This window comes from Macrotis lagotis, chromosome 1 (genome assembly GCF_037893015.1).
Source record: "Macrotis lagotis isolate mMagLag1 chromosome 1, bilby.v1.9.chrom.fasta, whole genome shotgun sequence".
Taxonomy (NCBI): domain Eukaryota; kingdom Metazoa; phylum Chordata; class Mammalia; order Peramelemorphia; family Peramelidae; genus Macrotis; species Macrotis lagotis.
The window spans coordinates 796,720,429-796,730,237 of NC_133658.1; the positions used below are offsets into that span (position 1 = coordinate 796,720,429).

The 9,809-nt window shown below is 39.0% G+C and overlaps 1 pseudogene; it reads right to left on the reverse strand.

Moving 5' to 3' along the window:
• Positions 1 to 7,545: 7,545 nt before the first annotated feature.
• Positions 7,546 to 8,771, reverse strand: LOC141488533 (uncharacterized; annotated as a pseudogene).
• Positions 8,772 to 9,809: the final 1,038 nt, after the last annotated feature.

The window sequence follows — 9,809 nt, forward strand, 5'->3', positions numbered from 1 at the left end:
CAAACAGCAGATTACTATAATCCTCTCCGGCTTTTAGACCTAGTCTATTCCACTGGTCCAACACTCCATTTCTTAGCCAATACCAAACAGTTTTGATCAGTCGATGCTTTATAATATAATTTTAGATCTGGTAGTGCTAAGCTACCTTCGTTTGCATTTTTTTCATTAAGCTCCTGGCAATTTGTGACTTTTTATTTCTCCATATGAATTTACTTACAATTTTTTTTAACTCATTAAAGTAATTTTTTGGAATTTTCATTGGTAGGGCACTAAACAGATAGTTTAGTTTTAGTAGAATTGTCATTTTTATTATATTAGCTCTCCCTATCCATGAGAAGTTGATATTTGCCCAGTTATTTAAATCTGATTTAATTTGTGTGAGAAGTGTTTTATAATTGTTTTCAAAAAGATTCTGAGTCTGTCTTGGCAAATAGACTCCCAAATATTTTACACTGTCTGAGGTTACTTTGAATGGGATTTCTCTTTCTAGCTCTTCCTGCTGTTTCTTGCTAGACATATATAGAAAAGTTGAGGATTTATGGGGGTTTATTTTATAACCTGCAACTTTGCTAAAATTGCTAATTGTTTCCAGTAGTTTTTTAGATGATTTCTTGGGATTCTCTAGGTAGACCATCATGTCATCTGCGAAGAGTGAGAGTTTTGTCTCTTCCTTCCCAATTCTAATTCCTTCAATTTCTTTTTCTTCTCTAATTGCTGATGCTAACATTTCTAATACAATATTGAATAGTAGTGGTGATAATGGGCACCCTTGTTTGACCCCTGATCTTATTGGGAGTGCCTTTAGCCTCTCCCCATTGAATATAATGCTTGTTGATGGTTTCAGATAGATACTGCTAATTATTTTAAGGAACAGTCCATTTATTCCTACACTCTCTAGTGTTTTAATAGGAATGGATGTTGTATTTTGTCAAAAGCTTTTTCAGCATCTATTGATATGATCATATGACTTCTGATAGGTTTGTTATTGATATAATTGAGTATACTAACAGTTTTCCTAATATTGAACCATCCCTGCATTCCTGGAATAAATCCTACTTGATCATAATGTATTATCCTAGTAATGACTTGTAGTTGTTTTGCTAAGATTTTATTTAGGATTTTTGCATCTATATTCATCAGGGAAATAGGTCTATAATTTTCTTTCTCTGTTTTAACTCTTCTTGGTTTAGGTAACAGTACCATATGGGTTTCATAGAAAGAGTTAGGCAGAGTTCCATCTTTCCCTATTTTTCCAAAGAGTTTATATAGGATGGGAACCAATTTTTCCTTAAATGTTTGGTAGAATTCACTTGTGAATCCATCAGGCCCTGGAGATTTGTTTTTAGGGAGTTCAATAATGGCTTGTTGAATTTCTTTTTCTGAGATAGGGTTGTTTAGGTATTTAATCTCTTCTTCATTTAACCTGGGCAACTTATATTTTTGTACATATTCATCCATTTCACTTAGATTATCAAATTTATTGGCATAGAGTTGGGCAAAATAATTTCGAATTATAACTTTAATTTCCTCCTCATTGGTGGTGAGTTCACCTTTTTCATTTATAATACTAGCAATTTGGTTTTCTTCTTTCTTTTTTTTAATCAAATTGACCAGAGGTTTATCAATTTTATTGGTTTTTTTCATAATACCAACTTTTGGTTGTATTTATTAATTCAATAGTTTTTGCTTTCAATTTTATTAATTTCTCCTTTAATTTTTAAAATTTCTAATTTGGTATTTGATTGGGGATTTTTGATTTGTTCTTTCTCTAATTTTTTTAGTTGCATGTTTAGTTCATTGATTTCCTCTTTCTCCAATTTATTCATACAAGCATTTAGAGCTATAATATATCCCCCTGAGAGTTGCTTTGAATGAATCCCATAGGTTTTGGTATGTTGTTTCATTATTATCATTATCTAGGATAAAATGGTTAATTCTTTCTATAATTTGTTTTTTGGCCCACTCATTTTTTAAAATGAGGTTATTCAGTTTCCAATTTGCTCTGGGTCTATATCTCCTTAGCCCAGTATTGCATATGACTTTTATTGCATTGTGATCTGAGAAAGATGTATTCACCATTTCTGCCTTTCTGCAGTTGATCATTAGGTTTTTATGTCCTAGTACATGGTCAATTTTTGTATAAGTTCCATGCACTGCAGAGAAAAAGGTATATTCCTTCCTATCCCCATTCAGTTTCCTCCATAAGTCTACCATATCTAATTTTTCTAACAATCTATTTACCTCCCTAATTTCTTTCTTGTTTGTTTTATGATTTGATTTATCTAGATCTGATAGTGGGAGGTTGAGGTCTCCTACTAGTAGAGTTTTGCTGTCGATGTCTTCCTGTAATTCTTTCAGCTTCTCCTCTAAGAATTTGGGTGCTGTCCCACTGGGTGCATATATATTCAATATTGAAATGACTTTATTGTCTATGGTACCTTTTAGGAGGATAAAGTTTCCTTCCTCATCTCTTTTAACACTATCTATTTTTGCTGCTGCTTTGTCTGAGATAAGGATTGCTACCCCTGCTTTTTTTTACTTCAGCTGAAGCAAAATATATTTTGCTCCAACCTTTTACCTTTACTTTATATGTATCTCTCTGCTTCAAATGAGTTTCTTGTAAGCAGCATATTGTAGGATTCTGGTTTTTAATCCACTCTCCTATTTGCTTACATTTTAAGGGAGAGTTCATCCCATTCACATTCAAGGTTATGATTACTAATTCTTTATTGCCCTCTGTGCTATCTTCCCTCTGTTTATATTTCCCCCCCCTTTCTCCCCCCTTTATCCATATTCCCCAGTATTTTGTTTTTGAATACCACCTCCTTCAGTGTGTTTGTTCTCCTATATCACACCCTCCCCTTTTTTTCCCCTTTTCCTTTTTCCCTTTTCCCTTCCCTTCCTTTTGTTATTTCCCCTTATTTCCCCCACTCCCCTTCCCTTTCTCCATCCCCCCTCCCCCTTTTTTCCCTTTTAATACTTGAAAGGTTTGGTGTTTTATAAGTTAACTGAGTATGTGTAGGTTGACTTTAAGCCAAGTCTGATAAGAAGAAGATTCAGGTGTTTCTCCTCTGCTCCCTTCTTCCCCTCTATTACCATAGGTTTTTTGTACCTCTTAGTGTACCTCTTAGTCCCTCCTCCCATCTCTTTCTTGTCCCTCTTTTTAGGGAGGTAGTGTATTTTTTTAGATCATTCTATCTAGGTCATAGAAAATTCTGAGTGTCTGTGCCTTCTAGTTCAGTATATTCTATTGAATAGAGTCAAAATTCCTGAGAGTTATTAGAGTCTTTCTCCCAAGTGGGGTTAAAGCCAGTTACATCCCATTAGATAGCAGTCTCATGGATAGGTCATAGATGTCCAGTATTTCTGACTAGGTGTATTCTCTCTGTTAGAGTTACATTTCTTAGGATTTATGAGAGTCTCTTTCCCCCCATGCTGGAATATAGGCAGTTTCAACTTACTGGATTGCATTTTTTTCCTTTTACTGCCCCCCCCCTTTTTTTTCCTTTTCAAGTGTCTCTTGAACCTCCTGTTTGATATCCAAATTTTCTGTTTAGCTCTGGTCTTTTCATCAGAAATTTTTGGAATTCTTCCATTTCATTAAATGTCCATACTTTTCCCCTGGAAGAGAAGGCTCAGCTTTGCAGGAAAGTAGATTCTTGGCTGCATTCCAAGCTCCCATGCTCTTTGAAATATCTCATTCCAGGCCCTTTGATTCCTTAAAGTTGATGCAACCAGGTCCTGCATGATCCTTACTGTGGCTCCTTGATATTTAAATTGCTTCTTTCTGGCTGCTTGCAGGATTTTCTCTTTTATCTGATAGTTCTGGAGTTTGGCCACAACAATCCTTGGTGTTTTCATTTTAGGATCTTTTTCTGGTGGGGATCAATGTACTCTTTCAATAACTACTTTGCCCTCCGATTCCATGATGTCAGGGCAGTTTTCCATCACTAGATCCTGTATTATTAAGTCCAGGCTTTTTTTCTCTTCAATGTTTTCAGAAAGTCCTATAATTTTCAGCTTGCCCCTCCTCGATCTATTCTCGAGGTTAGTGGTTTTGTTGATGAGGTATTTTACATTTGCTTCTATTTTCTCTATTTTTTGATTTTGTTTAACTGACTCTTGCTGTCTCATGGAGTCATTAGTTTCTGTAGACTCCATTCTTTTTGGGGGGGAAGGAGTTTTCTTCATTAACCTTTTGCAACTCCTTTTCCAATTAGTCAATTCTACTTTTGAAAGAGCTTTCCATTTGACCAATTGAGGTTTTGAGAGAATTAATTTCTTTTTGCATTTGCTCATTTATGGATCTGAGAGATTTATTCTCCTTTTGTGTTTGTCCAATTGTACTTTCTAAGGTTTTGTTTTTTTGTTGCAAGGTATTGTCTCTCCCAAATTTTTAAGCTCCTTCCTTATTTCTTCAAGGAAGACTTTCTGTGCTGGAGACCAGATTGTATTCTCCTCAGGGGTTCCAGGTCTCTCTGAGTTGGGGTCTTTCCCTTCCAGGAATTTTTCTATGGATCCACCTTTCTGCTGACCCTTCTTCATTATTCTAAGACCTTAAGTTGGGGGGGAGGCTGGTTCACCTGGGCTTGGGATCGCTAAAGGCTTTACTGAGTGCAGTTTCTCTGGCTGGGCAGTAGGAGGTTCTAGTTGCCCTCTCTGCAGTGTCTGTGACCTTGGTTGGGAGGCCTTCTCCCTTTGCTGGAAGGGAGGAGTTGGAACTATTGAATTATTTTGCCTTCAATCAATGGTGGGCTTTACCCTGGCCTGAGGTCATTCCTCAGCTGGGCTGGTTCTTCTGCTCACACACCTGGGCCTGAGGCAGAAGTAGTTTGCATTTGTTTGGGAGGAGGCCTCTGTGCAATGGAGGCGTGGACTCAGAGTTTCTCAGACCTGAGGAGCCCAGGGATGGTGTCCGCAGCTCTCCTGCACCAGACCTCTCCCCTCAGCCCCTTCGCCAAGCTCCAGGGGCACAGCACCAACACCAGCTCCTCTGCTTCCCCGCAGACCCAAGCTCCCTTCATACAGCCCTACCGCTGATCCAGCAGGTCCAGCTCTGGGGCCCTCAGATTCCTGGTTCCAATTCAGCTGTTAATCTGGCTGATCCCAGGCTGATCTTCCCTCGGAGCCCAGACTCACCTGCTGGTACTCAGCCAAGGCTGCTGTGGGAGACAAATCCTGAGGTAGATTTTCCTCTCCTGGCTTTTCTTTCTGGGTTTCCTGGTTCAGATTTCTTTTAAGAGGTTTGTTTCATGTGCTAAATGGGGAAGAGATCAGGAGACTTTAGAACTGTGCCTGTCTTCTCTCCGCCATCTTGGCTGGAAGTCTTATGTCTAAAACTTTCACTCATTTTGATCTTATCTTGTTATAGGGTGTGAGATGTGGTCTAATCCAATTTTTTACCATACTAAATTCCAATTTTCCCAACAGTTTTTATTGAAGAGAGAGTTTTTATCCCAGAAGGTGGACTCTTTGAGTTTATCAAACAGCAGATTACTATAATTATTTCATGCTGTCCCTTTTGCACCTAGTCTATTCCACTGATCCACAACTCTGTTTCTTAGCCAGTACTAGAAAGTTTTGATGACTGATGCTTTATCATATAATTTTAGATCTGGTAAGGCTAAGCCATCTTCTTTTGCATTTTTTTCATTAAATCCCTTAATATTCTTGACTTTTTGTTTCTCCCTATGAATTTAGTTACAATTATTTCTAACTCATTAAAGTTACTTTTTTGAACTTTGATTGGTAAGGTACTAAATAAATAGTTTAATTTAGGTATAATTGTCATTTTTATTATGTTAGCTCAGCCTATCCATGAGCAGTTGATATTTGCCCAGTTATTTAAATCTGATTTTATTTGTGTGAAAAGTGTTTTATAGTTGTTTTCATAGAGTTTCTGAGTCTGCCTTGGCAAGTGGACTCCCAAGTATTTTATATTGTCTGAAGTTACTTTAAATGGGATTTCTCTTTCTAGCTCTAACTACTATATCTTGCTAGTAAAATACAGGAATGCTGAGGATTTGTGTGGGTTTACTTTATATAATGCAACTTTGCTAAAGTTGCTAATTGTTTCCAGTAGTTTTTTAGATGATATTTTTGTATTCTGTAGGTATACCATCATGTCATATGCAAAGAGTGAGAGTTTTGTTTCTAACATCCCACTTCTAATTCCTTCAATTTCTTTTTTCTTCTCTTATTGTTGAAGCTAACATTTCTAAGGCAGTATTGAATAGTACTGGTGATAGTGGGCATCCTTCTTTCACCCCAATTGGAAATGCCTCTAGCATCCTCACTGTATATAATGCTTGCTGATGGTTTCAGATAGATACTGCTTATCATTCTAAGGAATGATATGTTCTTCAGTGTTTTTAGTAGGAATGGATGCTATATTTTGTCAAAGGCTTTTTTTTAGCATCTATTGAGATAGTCATATGACTTCTGTTAAATTTTGTTATTGATATAGTCAATTATACTAACAGTTTTACAAATATTGAACCAACCTTGCATTCCTGGGTCATAGTGTTAAGAGTTACAAGGGTTACAAGTCTGGAACACTGTAGTCATTAATGCAATAATTAATTCCTTCCTACTTCTTTTTTTTTGTTTATGTAAAAATTTATTTGACCAAAAGCTAGAAAAAGGTGATACTATTACAAATGATACATTTGGTAAAGATCTAAATGAAAAGTACTGGTTTCATTCAGCTTCACTTTTCCTAGTATGTTTCTGGGTAGTGTGATGCTTAAAAATAGTAATCAGAAGCAGGGTAATTTTTAAACACAACTGTAAACTTGAGTCTTCATATCTGCTCCACACTGCTGTGGAATAAGGAATGTTTTAGCACTGAGCCGTACACAAGAAAACTGTATAACAATGTCAAATAGGTACTGTGTATTTGATTCTCTGTATCCAGTTAAATCAGGAGGTTTTTGGTCTTTATGAATTGGTCCCCAAAATAAAGATTAAAATCCCTCTGAAATAGAACAATCTTCTATTCACTGTACTATGGCAGTCTAAAATAAAATCAAGACAATTTGAATTTATTTCTCCTTTAGTGACAGTGAGGCACCATTAGAACTGTATTTCTAGCCAACAGATTCGTGGACACAGAAAGTGGCATGGAAAAAGGGCTGGAATCAACCACAGGAAGCACTACCATGCTACATCCATTGGTGAGACCGGCTGTCAAATTAATTTCTACTAATTGCTGGTTGACTTTGTTACTGATGCTCAGTCATACAGAATCAAGGAACAGAGTAAACATTGTTCCTTATTTGTAATGAGACTTTCAATTGCTTTGCAGAAGTCAACTACTAAATGAGAAGTTAGTAAAATACCATACTGGTTCAAATATAGGTTGAGCTCACTTAAAATCCTAAAATGAGGTTTCCTTTAAAGGAAAAAAGTCTTGGCATACAGTAAAAGTAACAATTGTAGGCCACATTTGGGTCTTTATGCAAGCCATCTATGTTTGGACCAATACAAAAACAGATTTTCCTATATTCATCCAGAAAAAAAAAATGAAGATGTTGGTTATCTGCTCAGAGGATGTTTGCCCTGTAGTGAAGAGAGGGAGGAAGGGCCACAATAATTAGGCCATTCTTTGTGGTTTATGACTTCCTAAAACAACCTTTTCACTATGGATGGAAAGTCCCCACCCATTTTATGAGCTGGCCCCTGCCCTTCTTTTTACAGAAGGGTATCATGGAATGCTTAAAACCCAGGCATGATCCAGTAGCTCAGTTGGGTTCCCTGCTATTGCCTAGAGTGTAACAGAATGCCCTCAATCTTGAAGATTTTGGCCTAAGTTAAATACCCTGCCTGCCTAAGGGGAAAAAAATGCAATTTAAGGATTAAAAAAAAAAAAAGGCAGCTAGAAGCTTTAGTGTGCTGTTTGAAAGGAGAAATTAGATTTAACTGGTGCCCAAAGCCTCTCTGGTAACAAATATTGGTCAGATATTCATAATTTGATTGACATTTCCAGTAAAGAAAAGATGCAATAATAGAAGAAACTGCTTACAAGGGAAGGGGACAACATGGAGTTCTTGCGTTTCTGGCAAACAAAATTCTTCTCTTTTGATTCATATACAGTTAAGTTCGTTTAATGTCTGATCCAGTGTCTGATGTAAGCCCACGTTCTCTTCTTTGGCCTGGGCAAGTTTTTCTTCCAGGTCATCAATGGTCTTTTCCAGTTTTGCAACAGTTCTTTCTGCAAACTCAGCCCGGGTCTCAGCCTCTTTAAGTTTGTCAGACAGAAGTTTGATTTCTTCTTCATATTTATCTTCTTTTTCAGAATACTTCTCAGATGCAGCCTCCAAGGATTTCAGGTTGTTGGTGACATTCTTCAGCTCCTCTTCCAGATCACCACACTTAAGTTCTGAAACCTCAGCTCGCTCTTCCGCTCGCTCCAGCTCACCCTCAAGGATGACCAATTTACGGGCTACCTCCTCAACTGCATCTCCTGAATTTCCATTTTTTCTTCATCCTTCATTGCCCGGTTCTCAATCACCTTCATCGGCTGCCTTTTCCGCCTCCTCCAGTTTCTGCAGGGCTGTGGCCAGACGTTCTTGGGCCCGGTCCAACTCTTCCTCAACTAGCTGGATCCGTCGATTTAGAGCTGCCACATCTCCTTCAGCTTTCTCCCGCTGCTCCCGCTCGCCGTCCAGCTCCCGCTGCAGGCTCTGGGCTCGGTCCTCCGCCTCATGCGCCTGCTGCTGCAGCGCCTGGATTTTCCTTTTCACCGCCTCCAGAGAGTGGAGGCCGGCCATGGGGACTGGGGGGCTCGGGGCTCGGGGCAGGGCGGCCTGGGGGCGCTGGGGCTGGCGGGACTGGTGCCGCTGGTCTGCGCTGGGGAAAGCAGCCGCCGCCCTGGTCCCGGAGCCCCCGCCTCCTCCCCACCCCCTGAACCCTCCTTCCTACTTCTAATGTGATTTAGGTATAATCTTATAATCTCTATTTCACAGGCAGATAGATTGATGCTCAGACAGGGGAGTGGTAAAGGTATAATGGAATTTATGCAAAAGGCACAAAAAGAACCAAATTCCATGAATACAACCTCTCGCATCCTGGACCCTGGTTCAGATTCCCTTCTGTCACCTCACTATTCTTCCCTCTATCTCAGAGAGACAGGAGCTATATTAATTGGCAGGATGAGATCCAGAGCCTCAGGTGTGGTGGAGACATGGGAGGTTCCAGTCTTATAGACAGATATCTAAAAGCAATAAGAAGGTGATAGTGGTGTAAATGCAGGACTCCCCTGAGCACTTGTTTAAAATAACACCTCAGCATGAATTCTGCAGTGGCAGAACCAGCAAAAGGATGTGGTGACATAACTTTATGGATCAAGATAACTATGAACATTGGGGAAAAACTCTGACTCACTGGGGATGAGTGGAGCTCAATCCTGGGCAGATCTTGGGGGACTTCACTCAGCAACATTTGCAGCTCCAGAGCTCTGAGCAACCAGACAGTGATGGAGTCGGAAAACTAGACAGGTGATTTCTGGGAGCAAGACTGCTGGCTGCATTGCCCACTCTCAATTCTGGATGCCTGTACCAGGGTGAGGAAGAGCACTGTCTCTTTAGAGCATGCAACCTCAGGGGTGTGGGAGTTCTGGTCACTGTTGCAGGGGGAAAAAGAATGATTCTGGTAACTCACAGAGCAGAGAAGAGACCAGGAGAACAGCAACCACCCTTCTTAGATCAGGGTTGTCCAATCTTCTTTTTAAAAGGTTTTATGGAAGAAATAGACAATAAATTTTGATTTGCCATTTTAGTGAGAGTCTTGCTGTAGTTTGGATTCAATTA